The 16,119-nt window shown below is 48.3% G+C and overlaps 1 long non-coding RNA gene across 2 annotated transcripts in view; it reads left to right on the forward strand.

The window, feature by feature from the left end:
- Positions 1 to 10,415: 10,415 nt before the first annotated feature.
- The window catches only part of LOC120884835 (uncharacterized), a 74,223-nt gene continuing 68,519 nt past the window's right edge, over positions 10,416 to 16,119 (forward strand). The window contains exon 1 of one of the 2 annotated variants that reach the window (XR_013428793.1): positions 10,416 to 11,235. This is a non-coding gene — a long non-coding RNA (uncharacterized LOC120884835). Of the gene's footprint in view, positions 11,236 to 11,417; positions 11,711 to 16,119 lie in introns of those variants that run through there. The other variant, XR_013428796.1, reaches the window with a different exon arrangement.

A 16,119-nucleotide genomic window follows, 5' to 3' on the forward strand; every position in this document is an offset into this window, starting at 1 on the left:
ATACAGCAGTCAACCAATAAGGAATCTCCACACTTAATGGCTCGCTGGCTCCACCTCACAAACCACTCCCTCTGGCAAAATACCAGGCGCCATCCAGACTTGTTTACAGACTCTAACAGGTTTCCATAGTGGCTATATAAATTTGAAATCCCACCGTGTAAAAGCATTCTTTTTCCTCCATTTCCTCTCCAGCTTTTATTATTATTTGTATTCTTTTTTTTGGGGGGGGGGATGGGACTAGGGATGAACTCAGGGGCACTCAACTGCTGAGCCCTATTGTGTATTTTATTTAGAGACTAGGTCTCATTGAGTTGTTAATGCCTTGCCTTTGCTGAGACTGACTTTGAACTCTCCCTCCTCCTGCCTCAGCCTCCAGAGCCACTGGGTTATAGGCGACCCATTAGCCCTTCTGAGTCAGAGAAGAGTCCTTGAAAGCTTAAGACCAAACCCTCCGTGGGTTTTCTTAGTGGGTGGTGAGTTGGGCTAATTTGGCTGATCTTGTGTCTCCTGCCATTATCCTCGCTAGCTATGATGTTGGGCACATGGAAACTGGGGATATGTGCTGGTTTCCTCAGAACATCGGGCTCCAAGATACCTCCTGAGTGGGACTGAGGCTGAAAGAGGCTTTTCTTAAATTGATGCACAGGCGTTAGCAGGTGCTTGGAGAGTAATGGGCACCATGTCAGCCCTGTCACCTTAGGAAGCAGGGTGAGAGCCATCCTACTGCACAGGCAGGTTCAAAGTCTAGGAGTATGAATTCCTCAAGTTCTCACCCTACTCCTCTACTCTTGGGTGTTTCCATCCTCTGGCATTACTTTGTGCTTTTCCTCAACCAATTTCCTTCTGATCTGCAAATCAGTGTGCTTTGCTTTTCACAATATTCTAAAGTATTTCCGCATTCTAAACCCATTCCATCCAGTGGAGTCGTACTTCCTGCCACCCCTTCCACAGTCCTCTCTCTAAAAACCATGCAAGGTTGGTGTCATTAGTAACCTGATGAGCCTGGTCTCTATTCTGATCAGTTCCTACAGGTAAGAGCAATTCCGTATCAGCTGTGGCAATTTGACATGGATCACTGGGGAGTCATGTAGGGAAGAGAGAGTTGCAGAAAATGTTCTCTTTCCACCTCTTCCCATTTCCTGAACTTTCCTAGTTCTACCCCTTAGCTATGGGCAAGTTTAGCCATTCTGAGAAGGGATCTCTCTAGAAAACAGACTTCCTACTAACCCAAGTACAGCCATCCCTCCATATCCATGGGAGATGGGTTCCAAGATGCCCCAAGGATGCCCAAATCTGTGGATGCTCAAATTCCTTATAGAAAATGGTGTAGACTTTGCATATAACTCCCACACATCCTCCTGCATATTTAAGATCATGTTTAGATTATTTATTTATTTATTTTTTAGTTTTAGGTGGACACAATATCTTTATTTTATTTTTATGTGGTGCTGAGGATTGAACCTAGTGCCTCATGCATGCTAGGTGAGCATTCTACCACTGAGCCACAACCCTAGCCTAGATTATTTATAATACCTAATACAATGCAAATGCTACAATGTAAAAGTTGCTATATGGTAGTTATTATATGATTAAAAAATAATGCCAAGAGAAAAAAAATTTTGGATATGTTTGGTATAGACACATTTTTTTTTCCCTGACTATTTTTCACCTTCAGTTGATTAAATCCACAAATCTAGAACCTGGAGGTACATGGAGGTCGACTATGCAGGCTGACTTCCTGCCCATAAAGGAGATCTGCAGACATCACCTTTATTCCTGCCCTCCACATCCTCCTGGCAGTCGCAACCATAATGATATTTATTCCTGAATGTTTGCCACCTTAAAACATGACATGCTGAGTTTCTGACATCAAACACACCACTGTCTATGGGAGGGTCCTGGAAAAATGTCCCTGCTCTCCTCTGTACTGAGAGTAGAGAATTGCATTTGTTAGAGTCTCCCAGCTGCTTCAAGAAGAGAAATGGGCTGAGAATGGTAAGCTGGACAGAGTCCAAAGCTGCTGTGTAATCTTTCTGACTCTCTTTTGCCAGATCCTCCGTGTGGGATAGTGTATTGTGCACAAGGCTCCCACAGTGGGAAGACCTGCCGGGTTCAGCCCTGTCTAATGATAGACCAATGTGTGTTCATGCCCAATTTGAAGAAGAAGAAGGGAAACACTGTCAGTGTGCAGCTTCTATTGCCCAAAGCTAATTCGAGGTCTTAAACTGTTTCAAAAAAGCTCTAAGAACAAGGCACCTCCAGCCTGGGGAGGGGATTGCTGCTGCAGAGCTGTGCTGCTGGCGAATTGAACACCAGGGCAGTTCCGCCCCTCTGGTGACCCTGGGCATGTGTGGGGTGGGGAGGCTCACCCTGAACAGATCAGAAAATAGGGCCTTTCTCCAGTGGTTCCCTTTAATCCACTTACGGGTGGTTTCTGCAGTTCTCCCCAGGAAAGACCTGCTTTCCACAAAGAAGCCAAGCTCTCACCCCTCTTTCTGTAGACTCAGGGGGGAACACCTGTCCCCGGCCGACCTCTCTGGTGCAGAATTACCTGGAGCTGACTCTTATATTCCGATAGCGAACATCCTTCTTACTACTCCCTGCCATTTCCCGCTGTCTTCCGTTCATATCCTCACACTCTTGGCCAAGCGTCTGCCTTGTTCTGTGATATTTCTTCTTGATCCTTTTCCAGAGGAAGAGAGTTACATTAAAATTTGAGAGGAGAAAAGAATCCTGTGGGAAGGTGTGTGCCTAACTCCTAAAGCACTTCGAATATGGATGTGTTTCTGAATTCAGATTTCCAATGTTTCAGGCGTTCAGTGTCACAAACCATATTTCGTCCCAGTGTGTACTCGCTGGAGAGACAAGAGTGGGGCTGAAGGAAGGCAGGGACAGGTAAAAATATCCAGGACTCCTTTCCAGCCAAAAAAAAATTGAACGAATGCAGCCAAGCCAGTACCTGAAACTTTAATAAACTCAGTTGAAACTTGGAAAATGAAGGAACAAACCTTTACTATGACACACTGTTTATATTACTCAGAGAGCCCTTCCTTAGAGTAGATTTTATCTGCTCTAATAATCTTTTAGTGAGTCAATAACCCTGCCAATGAGATAATAAGCAAAATATCAGCTTGCTTCATTATTTTGCTTATAAGTATGGATTCCCCTTCTCCTTCTTCCCCCATTCCCAAAGAAGAAAGATAAGAAGAACAACTATGAGAGGCAGTAGGGTGGAGGGAACGATGAGAATCGTTAGTGATAGATGTCCCTGGTGTGACATGTGACACTTAAGGTGGAGGTCAAGCCAGGCCAAGGGACTAAGAAAGGGAATTTCCTTAGGATGTGTTGACGGGGCACCAGCTCAAGTGACAATGTGGGACCCTCCACTTCAACCGTCAGAACAAGTCACCGCAGTTTAAAACTTTAACCAAAAGTATGTATTACTAAATTCCGGCAAATGCATTGGTTTTATGATTATGTCCCAGGCTATGTCTGCAGCAAGTCAAAGCCACCAGTTGAGAAACCAGTTTGTGTGTGTGTGTGTGTGTGTGTGTGTGTAATCTCTCTATAATCACTTTATATAAGAAGAGAAAAATCTGAGTCAAAGAAGGTTGTATGTGAAGTAAACTGGCTGTCCCTTATTCTCTAAGAATCCAAAGTCCATAAGCAACGATATTTCCACCCTATTAATGTAATAAGTTGTTTTTGATACACTATCTTTGCCTCATTGACTCTTTAGCGCATTTAAGTGATAAACTGAGTCTAATTTCAGAATCCCTGCCTCGGGGGAAAGGGCAGTCTTGTATTGGTTTATCTAGTGGAATTCCATCCAATCCACTCCTGCTCAGAGGAGATAAATCCTGACTCCAGCCCGTGGCCCAGAGAGAAGAGGTGTTGTGGTGTTCACAGGCATTCTTGGGGAAATACAGACCCGGGAGCTTCCAAAGAACGGGACCAGGAATACACACAGTCCCTTTAAAGGAGAAACCAGGAAAGCAGAGTAGAGAAGGTTTTCTCTCTTTTCTGTGCTCTGGCCTTCATTCCTTGGTACAAAGAGGCAAGTAAATTAGAATAAATTTGGTGGCACCGCCTGAAAATAACAAGAGTCAACTTATACGAACATTTCTGGGGAAGCAGTCCCCAGTAGTAACTATAAATGTCACCACCTATAGCAGCATGTTGGACAGAGGGCAAGCCTCCAAAGAGCAATAAATATAGATGTATGGGGCCCCCTCAGCAGCAGCTCCCAGAATCCCAGGTTTCTCACAGTCTCCACTCAGGTTCCCCTCAGCCAAGTTGATTTTTGTACAAGTGCATTCTGTCCAAGCAGAGAACCTGGAGGAGGAGCCCAAGGAGGGTCTTCTCCTCCCACAGTGTTGGAGAGGGCATGTGACTACGTGAATGAAGGAGAGTCTGGCACGAGGCATCTTTCCACCCTCCTGGTTGTGGGGAGAACAGGTGGCCCAAATCTGTCTGTGTGGTGGGGGAACGGAGGCGGATGGAGAAAGGATGAATCTGAAAATATAATGTCCTGAAACGTAGATCTGAACCACACAAAGGGGGGAATAAACTATAAGGTAGCATTCCCAGAATTTTCCACTGAAATATCACTCATGTCAGAAGAAATCTCATGTGCTGGGAGGAGAAGGGGCAGGTGCTGGCCGGAAGCCATCCTCTGCAGCCACATGGAGAGTTGGAAGTCCTGTTTTCTGCTTCTCAGTGGTACGATGATTTTTGTATTCTATTGTATAATCGACCTGTGGTTGTTTTAATGTAAATGCAGGGTTTGGAATTCTCCATTAAGCTACTTAACTTGTTCCCCAAGAGATCCTGGAGTGAAAGGACGCTTGTCCTGTCATTTACCCCTGTACCTCTCAGTGGGTGGGGCCCCTCTGGACCAGGAAGGAGACTGCTGCAGCCAGCCCTCTGCCACCCAGTGTCCTCTGCCCTCAGGGCCCCTTTGCCATGACAAGCAGCTGATCAGTTAGCTATTTTCAAAGGTACTGGTTCAAATGGGGAAAAAAGTTGGGGCTGGTGATTCCTCTTAGCCTAGCTGAATAGATCCCACTCTCCCAAAAGATCAGAAATAGAAAATAAAGAGAGAATACATAAGGAATTAAGTGCAAGAAACAGAAGAATGCTGGCTTCCGGCCTTTCTCATGTGCCGTCACCCGAGGTAACCACGTTTCATCTCCGAGGACTAGCAGCCGTCTTATTCTAGGCCCCCCAAGAATCCTAGACCCCACAAGAAGAAGGAGCTGTGGTCAGAGCCCCAGTGGGACTGAGACAGAGGCACCTCTCCTCGCTGTCTCCCACCCCGGTCTATACGTGTGTGTGTTTATAGGTGCTGTGCACATTGCATGTGTGTTGTTGTGTGCTGTTGTGTGAGTGCTGTTCTACATGTTGTGTGTGTCGTTGGTGCTCTGCGTGGAATAAGTGTGTGCTTATGTTGGATGTGTGCCACGCGTGTGCTACATGTTAGGTGAGAATATTTGGTGCTGTTTGTGGAATGTGTGTTGTGGGTGTTATGTGGGCTGTGTGTGGTGAGTGCATTACACACAACTCTCAGGACACAGAATTTGGAGATCCACTCCAGTCTACCTTGGCCAGCCACCCTCAGCTCCCTGACTCAGTAAGTTCATCTGAGAGCTTTATTTTCACCAGGAGATGGTAAGGAGGGGATGACTAGCAGATTAAATTATCCCAACCCTTAGGCAAGATGTCAACGCCTATATATAGGATCTGCCTCCGCCCTGTATTCCACCAAGTGTAAAATACTATTAGATTCATTCAATACAAATAACAGCCACACACGAATTCTAACTGCAGAATTGCAAGGGTGCAGACTTATCACAAGAGCAGGATGCAGAATAAGATCATTGAACTTCCATTGAAAATACGTAAGAGGTCGGAAATAGTTTGATTTAATTACTTCATTGCAGCTCATATTGTGGTATGGGCAAGTAGGACAGTATTTATCTAACAATATCAGTGGAATATCTGAAGCTTTCCCTGTATCATAGTAAAGACACTGGCAGTGAGGAAAAAGAATCCACAAAGTTGGAAATAATCCCTCCTGGTTTCCAGCCCAACCCCACAACTGAATTCAGCCTCTGAAATTTGGGTAAATTGCATGATTTTGCCTCCACTCGGACCTTTGGGATCTGCCTGATGGAGGCTGGCTTCGCCATGACAGCAGGTCAAGCTTCTTACCAAGCCCATCTACTAGCAACCAGCCAACTGAGCCAGGCAACCAGCTACTGATCAGCCAGCGTCTGGTTAATCTTTACTGCTTACTAGTTCTCGGAGTTTTCGTGTCTGCATCTTGGTGGGTGAAGGAGTCTTGTCTTCCCCACCACCCCCCACACACCTTTATCTTGTCCAACAAGGACAGAAAGAGCAGTCATCAGCAGGACTGGTGATTGTACTGCTTAGAGAAGGGCCAGTGACAGCAACTGGGCCTTGTGCAGAGGACGCATCCCTTCCTGCAGTGTGACTGGAAGAGAGCCATGTGCACATGGGTGGCATTAGTGCACAGCCCCTGTCTGTGGAGCCCTCGCTGCTGACTGGGAAACCAGGAACCAAAAGGAGCCACACAGAGCCCCGTCTGTGGTCCCAGGGTTTATGGCAAGGACATTTTGCAGGGTAACTGTGTGTTAAGGATCCACTTTGGCTATCTCCCCTGGCAGGGTCAGTTGGAGGGAGACCTAATCACTCAGTAAACAGAGAGAAGAGAGATGCTTATACTTAATAAGCCATTGCAAATGGGAAAAGCAAGCTCCTACCCAACGTGCCTCTCTCTGGAAACAAATGGCTTGGATCCAAGTACTCAGGAGCGCTTCCCGAATGCTGAAGGTCTCCAGGTCCCAGTGCCCCCAGAAGGTTCTCTTTCTCCTGGAAATAGCTTAAACCAGGGAAGAGGAAATGATGGTGTGTGTGTGTGTGTGTGTGTGTGTGTGTGTGTGTGTGTGTGTGTGTATGCGTGCACGCCCACGATCACAGTTTTTTCTTTTGTCTTAAGTTGCAGAGCTCCTGATGGGAACACATCCCTTCTCTCTAGGGAGCAGACACAGCAATTAAAGGGGAGGGCCAGACACACGCTCAGAGCCAAGGTGCTGGGAGCTGCCTCCACAACCCCCGGACCAAAGGGTGTTCCCAACCCTCTTCCTCCACGGCCCCTGAGCCCCAGAGAGCAAAAACACCACAGAGTTTTCTCGGTTCAGCGAGTGGCGAAGCTGGCCTGGTGGCAGAAGGAAGGTGGACATCCCTGCCAAGGCTTGCTGCTCCGGTCTCTCTGGTCTCTGTCCGGTGCCAACCATCCGGTCAGATGAAAGGCACCGTGTGGTTCAGTGGGCCAAGTCGCAGCTCAGGCTGGGAGCCTCGGCCTCCACCCGTCACCACAGCCATTTCCATTTCTTAGTTTGTGCCCGCTCTTGATACTTCCACTTAACATGTGGGAAATAAAAACACTAACCTGTCTCCTCGGGTTGTGAAAGAGAATGACCAGCATAAAAACGGAAAAATAAAAGGAGAACAGGGCACTTTGTAGATGCACTACACATAAATGCTAAATAAGGTCGGCAGGAGGTTATGGCATGTGCAGCTGTGGGAGGAGGCAGAGGGCACTGGGCACCTGAGAAGACTCCCAGACCAGGGGATCCAGGGGGTATGACGGCCTGCCCACCTTCAGAGTTGTTAATGCTCAGCCCTTTCCTGGGAAAAAGGACTTCAAAGATTTCCACCTGTCACCCAAGTGGACAGTGTCTTGGGCACTGGCATCTCTTTCAATTGCAATTTGAATCCATCAAAGAATCCAGAAAGAAGACAAGTATTCTATATATACATCTATATACATAAAACACACATACACACACACACACACACACACACATATATATATATGTTCAGTCTATCCTCTTAAGAGAGGATGAATCTTTGTTCTTCCAAAAACAAAGAAAGAAATAGGAACTGCTAATAATATATACCTGCACAATTTTCCAGCTTCTGATTAGAACAAGGGACCAAAACATGATCATCAAAAAATATTAATTCTGCCAGAGCAGTAATACCTGCCTGTAATCCCAGTGGCTTGGGAGGCTGAGGCAGGAGGGTCACAAGTTCGAAGCCGGCCTCAGCAACTTAGCGAGGCCGAAAGCAATTTAGTCAGATCCTGTCTCAAAATTTAAAAATAAATAAATAAAAAGGGCTAGGGATGTGGCTCAGTGGCTAAGCACCCCTGGGTTTCATCTCTGGTATTTGTGCCCCCCCCCCCAGTTAATTCTGTGTGCCTCTCTGTCTCAGTCATCTCTCTTCTTCCTGTTTCTAGACCTGGAAACAAAAGTGAAAGGTCAGAGATTTTCTATAATTATCAAGATTTTCCACTCTGTTCAAACTTAAGGCTAATTTGCCTGGTTAGTGTCATTTCATGATGACATTTGTATATTTTCACTTTAAAAAATGTTTTAAAAGTGTAATAAGATACTACTTCATACCAGTTAGGATGGCTATTATCTAAACCAAACAGAAAATAACAAGTTTCAGAGGATGGGGGAATTAGAACACTTGTGCACTGCTTAAATGGTGTGGCTGCTATGGAAAACTGTATGGAGGTTCCTCAAGTATTTTAAAATAGATTTGCCATAAGATCCAGCAGTTCCACTTCTGGGTATATACCTAAAGGGACCAAAAATAAGAACTTGAAAAGATATCTGCATACCCATGTTCATACCAGCACTTCTTACAATAGTCACAAATGTGTTGTAGACCTATAATGGAATATTACTCATCCTTGAAAAGGAAGGAAATTGTGATACATGCTACGACATGGATGAAGCTTGAGGACATTAGTTAGGTAAAATAAGACAGTTACTAAAGATGGATGTTGCATGGTTTCATTAAAATGAAGTCAAATTCATAGAAACAGAAGGTAGTATGGTGGTTGCTAGAGGCTGGGAGAAGGAGGGAGAAATGAGAATTATTATTGAATGGTATAAAGTTTCAGATTTACAGGATGAAAAGTTTTGGAGATGGAGAGTGGTGATGTTTGCCAACAGTGTGAGCACACTGAAATATACATTGATAAAGAAATATAAAAAGAGTAAAAAGGACAAATTTTGTGTTACACATATTTTACCACCAGAAAATGTATTTATGACGTCACATTCCATTCTCAGCCATCTGTGAAGGAGGAGGGGCAGGTGGTCTAGTCTCCTCTGTAGAGTCACAGGACAACGCTGGGCCTGGTTCGGTGGGATGCACAGCTTTCTCCTGGAATGCAGAGCCCAGCCCAGCACCCTCTGGTTGCATCACCAGGGCCAACCAACCTGGTGTCTTGGGGCTGCCCCCAGGCCATTCTACCTGTGGTCCTTGGCTTAAAGGCATGAAAAGAGGTCCCCCAATTACTAAACCCCAAACACAGGGCAGCTGTGGCCTTGAAGCAGAGGCTGATTTGAACCTGACTGGCACTCTCCTCCCTTTTCTTTGTGGTTTCTCTCCTAATCAAGGACAGTAGCCCTTTTGCTAACTCTCCATACTCCACCAAGACCCCCACACCTGACTGGAGTGCATGGCCAATCTGGGCCTCCTTACACGGGCTGGAACTCTCCAGGTGGCTGACTCCTCTCTTGATCCATTCTATCCAGGGGTTCCGCCTGAGACACCATAGCTTGCCAGGCCTCCCCCACGCCACTGCTCTTAATTTCTAGGGCAGCTCATCAGAATCCCGCCCTCCCAGGAGATAAGATTTCAGCTCTCCAGGGCCCACTGCTGGACCAGATCTCTGTGAGTGGATCTCCCTCCCTTCCTTCCGTCCTCCCTCCTTCCTCCTTGCCATGATCTTGGTTTTCCTCCTTCCTCTCCTCTCTGCAGACCCCTCCATTGCTATGCCTTTAGAAAAACAGGTGCACCTGCCTGTGGCTTCTCAGAACTTTCCACCACAGGACAAAAGGAAAAAGAAAGAGCGTGAACGACATCAGGGCCCTATCAAGGCCGGTTCAAGAGGATCCTTCCCCTTCTGGGCGCCTAAGGGAGGCAAAAGCAGATTGGCCAGAGGACAGTCCCATGGCGCACTGGCTGGGGGCTGCCCCTGGGGTCCTGGGAAGGTGGACGTCGTCCGGGGGATCCGGGGTTCCCAAATGCGTGTATGTGTGTCTGTGTATGGTAGTGCTAGTAAGAGGAGAGGTGTCGAGGTCCGGGAGTGGGGGGGCGGGGGGGCGCGGGAATGGGGAAAGAATTCTTTATGCCCAGCCGGGACACCCCTAACCTCCACCCAGTGTCAACTTTTTGCTGCTTCCGTTAGATGGCGCTCAAGACTGTCTAACCACCTGTGAAAGTGCTTCTGGCCCGGAACAAAAAAGAACCGTGGGGTGTGAGGGTTGAGTCTGTTTGAGTGTGAGTGCGCGCAGGGCCGGGCACAAGGCGCCGGCGTCGCCTGGCACCACGCGTGGTCCCGTCACGGATCAGCCGGGCCCCGGGCGGGAGCGAGCTCCCTGGAGGGCCTGGCACTACTGAAGCCCTCCAAAGGGATAAGAACTTTCGCCTTCTCCTTCTCCTTCCCACTTCAGCTCGCTCCTGGGCCCGGGCCTCGCTCCCGGAGGAGCTGGGCAGCCTGGCCGCGGCCGCAGCAAGCCTGGGACGTGCAGAGTGGAGAAATGGGGGGTAGACAGGCGCTTCCGCGACGCGCGCACCACAACCCCTTTCTCCGCGCTGACTTACCGCCCCAGCTCCCAACCACAGCCCAGCGAGCGCTCTCTTTTTAAGAGAATGGGGGCAGGTGCAGGTTTTGTTATGGCTGTTTGAACCGCTCCAATGAAATTGCTGTTCAGTGTAAGATTTCCTAAGCCCAGTGCGTGCTTGTGTTCTCAACAACACAGGGCAAAAACTTTCTCATCTCCCATGCCGGTGGAGGCCGGGTGAAGTCAAACAGTCTCCCTTTTATGAAAAAGGCCTTTGGGGGACCCTGGAACGTCCTATGCGACCGCTCATTTTAAGTAATTACTTAACGAGTGATCAGGGAGCGAACTTTTCTCTCTGCCACCAAGTTCACTTCTTCTCCCACACCTTCCAGGAAAAGTGGCCTGGTGGTAGGAGTAGGTGATCCCATTCCCCTGGTCCTCTTCTTACTGTCAGCCTGAGCGGGCAGTGCGCAGCAGAACGGATGCGTCTCCCCACTTGAGAACAAGCAGAAACGGAGCTCTTCCTTTGTGAAGTCCCCTTGGCTGTGAACTTTTCCGCGCGGTAGGTTCTCCTTTAAGAAAGTAGCGATTCCTATGAATATTTAATGTGGAACTCCGGCCGGACCCGCAGACTGGAGCCCACGGGCCCGGGATCCCCCTCGCGCGCTATGGCCGGGGCGCGCAGCGAGCTCGTCCGCGTGGGTCCCGCCACCGCGAGAACCCGGGGGTAGGGGTGGGGGTGGGGTTGATCCAGGAAAAGGTTGGCAGAAAAAGGGCTGGTGACGGGGATCCCGGCTCGGGGTGACCGGGCCGTCGCGTTCATTTCCATAAGAAAGCTGAAATCGCGGTTGGAGGCAGGATTTCTCCCCGCTGGTGCCCTTCCCCCATAGCCGGTTTTCTGCTTGGAGCCGGCTCCAGAGCTCAGAACCCTAAGTGTGCGCTGTGGGCTTTGATGGTGTTGATAAAATGTGGTTTCAAATGTTGCCCCGAATGAGACCGGTTTCCTGTCTGTGTGTGGAGTGGAAGGATCGCGCAGGGTGAGTCCAGCGCGCGGGGGAGCGGCCGAGGGAGTTGGAGAGAGCGAGCCAAGGCAGCGGGCGCAGGGAACCCTGGCAAAGGGAGTCCTTCACCCGGTCTCTGAAAGGGGGAAACCAGGTTGAGACTAAGACCCCCAAGCAAAGAAATGGGGGCAGGGGTGACGAGGGAAGAAGAGAGGTTGCGAAGTCCCCAAATCCGGGCAGCCTGCGCAGGGGGAAAGGACTGGCTAGGCTCCGGCACCTCTATTCCAAAACCCAGGAAACTTTTCGCTCGCCGCCTCTGACCCTCTTCCTGCGAAGGCATAAAGGGAACTTGCTCAGATGCTTGATTCTCCTAGCTGTTCAGTTCCTTTTCCTTTTCTCATTGAGTTTCTTTTCGGGCGGGTCTTAGTGTGAACAGCAGCCTGTGTCCTACGTTCTATATAAGCACGCATACACATCTCCTAGGTACTTTGTGATCTCATCTGGAAAAATTAAAACCCAGATCTATAATATTTATTCTTAGATAGTTTACAGAAAGCAGGAAATGTGTGAGACACATGCCTGCAAATACAACAAAAAGCACTTTGCCTTCTGGAAAAAGTTGCCTACAAATGGCTGGCTCCCTTTGCCCATTCTGGACCACCTGTACTTCCCTGGGAAACTAAATCGGGTCACTAATAAAGCACTAATCAGATCAAGCAATTAAATACCAATTATGACTATAAATGACTTTATTACTAATGATTGGAATTGAAGACTCCAAACCGAGTCAAGGTAATCAAGCTGTTTTAAAATTCTGCTACCTAAGATTTTTACATCACTCTTTCCTCACAAAAAGAAAAAAAAAAAAAGTAAGAAGACCAGAGATTACACGTTTCAAGTTTGCCAGTAGGTATCCATGGACGATGTTCAATTTATTTCTCCCAGTAAAGTTTGGTAAATAATGATGTCTTCCTTTCTGGCCCTTTCAGGTTATGCAAAGTGTAATTCATGATGGTAGTTACAATATACTTGGTTTGGATGTGAACCTGGGGTAGGGTGTGTGTGTGTTCTCTGTCCAATTAGTCCGTTATTGCTGAAAACCCTAGAAGATTGTAAAGAATAAATGTTTTAACTCTTCAGATGGGGTAATGGCCATAGGGAATGCTGGGAGGTAAGGAAGTGAAGGATGTTGAATGCAAAAAGAGCAAGACAGAAATAAGAAATGTGGTCTACCTTTTTATTTTTCTTTTTTGCTGGTGTGTTGAAATGGCTTTGTTGTGTCGTAAGCCAAGTGACTGAAAAAGAAAAGGTTATTGAGAATAGTTTATCAATTTAAAGGTGACTGTGTGGCTGGGTTTGTTTATTAATAAAGAGGATTTGCTACTGCGTTTTGCTCTTTGTGGACAATCTCTTGTTATCCCAAATGGAAGTCCATGCTCAGCTCCTCGAGGGGAGGAGGAGACTGCTGGTGGAGTTCACAACAAGAAAAAAGGGGGAATCTTGTAGGAGCTCCTCTGCCACCCAGAAGCAGGCAGGCTAAACACCGGGCAGTTGGAGGGGCCAGCAAATCATCTTGATGTAGGTCACCTCTTCCAGGACACTGGACGTGTTTGGGGCACTGTACCTCAATACCATCTTGCTCAGGACATCTGCCCAGTACCTCAGCTCCTGGGTGGACCTTCATAGCAATTGTACACATCTGGGTTTGATATATTTGCCAGGCTGGTATGGAAATGCCCAGGCTGCCTGGCAGAAACCTGAGCTGCTTGAGATGAACACAGTCCACAGCTCAGAAGCCATAAAAGTTTTGACAGTTTGAGAAGATAGGATGGCCCCTTCCCCTTGATGTGATACACACAGCCTTCTCTTCATGTCTACTTAGAGTTCATTGCTCTGACTGGGGCATACCACACCTAAGATCAGCCAGTATAAATAATGCAGGGAAGGAAGAGATCCACTGCAGGTAATGGGATGGCAGGGGATTACCTTGAAAACTCCAATGGGCACAAAAACTCATTGGGATGAGATGGGACCGGGGTATTCGATCTTCAGTGGTTCCCAAGGAACAAATCTCTTTGGCCTGATCCAGGTTGTTGGCAATCTACGTGTACTCTGAGCCCTGAAAGCAAAACTAATATCCTTTCTATATATGAGCAGCTGACCCTAAAAGCAGATCTTAACCAGAAAGCTTCATGTTAACAGTAAATTCCCTTCTGTGCCTAAGTACCCAGGGGCACCCTGAGAATAAATTTACTGTTGAACCTGAGGATCTCAGAAAAAAGGAGGCAAGAGACCGGGACAGGGTTCTCATAGCTTCCAGCAAGAACTTCCTGTCAACAACTCCAGTTTAGGGCCTGCTCACCACTAAGTCTGGGGTGGGGTGAGGAATGGCTTGGAAACAGGATGAAACTAGTTGGTTGTTCTTCCCTGGATTAGGAGTAGACAAACCTGAGGCAATAAATCCCCTTAGATGGGGAAGGATGGAGGGGGAAGCTGGCCCTAAGCATATTGTCCCTGTGGACCAGTCTGGCTGTATTCAAAGAAAGACCAGAGATATCCCAAAGTGCCCAGGAAAACTGCAGAATACTAGAGGTTGTTCTGTTCCTTAAACCCTGCCACGAGCTAGCATATCCTTAGAAGGTCCATATCACTCAGGTCTGAAGACCTGCTTTCTCGGGACACATGGCTCGGGAATCTGGGGGGAGTTGGAGGCAGGTTTCTTCCACTTACAACTTATTTGAAAATCGACATATAAAGAGGAGAGCAAAACTCTGCTCCTAGATAGGGCCCCCATGGTGTCAGAAAGCCCGTCCACTCCTAGTGCACCTTAGCATCCCAGTCACCCCCTGCTGGGTGGCCCTTACACATTTTTCAGGATGTCAGGTAAACAGAGAGAAAGAGGTTGATCTATCCTCAGCAACCCAAGAAAATGCAAATGAGTTTGTTTCCTAAAAGGAAATTTTACAGCTTTAAACTCTTCCCAGCCAGAATCCACCCAATTTCATCACAGTCTCCTGTCAGCATCCATAACCTACTCCACTCTTTTCCCTTTCTTCTTTGTGGCTTAAAGTTGCATTTAGGAGGGTTTATATAATGTTGTTCATGTCAGCACATCTCCCTGTTCCCACTCTCACCCAGCTCCTTGTATGGAATCGTACTTGGAAACCACACACATAAAATCTTCAAAAAATGGTTTCTGCTATTCTTCCTGAATTAACAAGACACAAACACAGTAAGTTCCATAAAATACAGTGGTCTGTGATCAGCCAAAATGCATCTCATTTGCACTTGTATGTAACCAGGGGTAGGAGACCATGTCACTCATGGCTTCCCAAATCTGTCCGCCAAGCCGGACTGACTAGCTGGAATTTCTAGCAGGGGTGGCAGGGTCATTTGTGAGGTGGGAGGCCCAGCCCAGCCCAGGCCAGCGGGAGGTGAGGGACCATCAGGGAGGTGTCTAGAGGCCCGGCCTGAGGGCTTGAAGAAGTCTGACCCTTGGCCCTCAGCAGTTCAGAGAGCTTGGAGGGTGGGTGCCCACAAGTGAGCTGAGGCCTGTAGCCATACCTATGGCCTTCCACTGGGTTGAATTAAATCAAGGGGACACTGTAAAGTAGAGGAACAGCTACCGATCATATTTTACACTCACATCCAACTGCTTCCCAAAGTTGCTTCCTCACCACCCACTTTGTCACTGGGGGAGGAACACCTATGCCTGATGGATTCCTGCACCTGCTTCTAATTCTGAATTTGGACTCTGAGCTGCTTACTGCTCACCTGTCCTCCGCTGAGCCCCAGTCCTGGGCCCACAGGTCCCGGGAGCAATCGCCTTCCATCAGCACCAAGGGGAGTGTGTGAGCCGCAGGAGGAGCTTCAGAATCCAGTGGGGGAGTGGGGCCAAGTTACTGGTCCTATAGGGTGTTTTTCCCCCCCTTCTTTTTCTTTTATTCGCCAATTCACCAATCACGAGGATTTAAACCCTGAGGGTCTCCCAGTGCTAAAGGGCCCTTTTCTACCCGCTAATTCCTACCGCGTAGTTGAACGCCTGGGCTGCGCAAGGGCTCAGGGTCACAGCCAGAATCCAGTGGGGGTGTGGAGAGTGTGGTAGCGGGGCAGCAGAAACCTGGGGAGGGAGTCCAGGACAGAGTGCGCGCAAGCTGAACCGCTGGGCAGTGCCCACCTAGCTGGCGCGCCAGGGGTGATGCAGATACCCTGCCAACCCCGCCAGCTCCCTGCTGCTCCAGCCCTCTTCCTCTCGCCCAGCAGGAAGGCCTGCATCTCCAGGCCAGATTGCAGTCCGCGACGACTTTCCCGGGGCCAACCAAGGGCGAGGCAAGCTGCCCAACCAGGCCATCGCCTCACTGAGCCACCCGGGCGGTGCGGGGGTGGGGGTGGCCATCGACAAAGCCCTGAGGGCTCAGGCACAGCCACCCACCCGAGCTCGGAGG

The sequence above is a fragment of the Ictidomys tridecemlineatus genome, chromosome 12, assembly GCF_052094955.1.
Source record: "Ictidomys tridecemlineatus isolate mIctTri1 chromosome 12, mIctTri1.hap1, whole genome shotgun sequence".
NCBI classification, from domain to species: Eukaryota; Metazoa; Chordata; class Mammalia; order Rodentia; family Sciuridae; genus Ictidomys; species Ictidomys tridecemlineatus.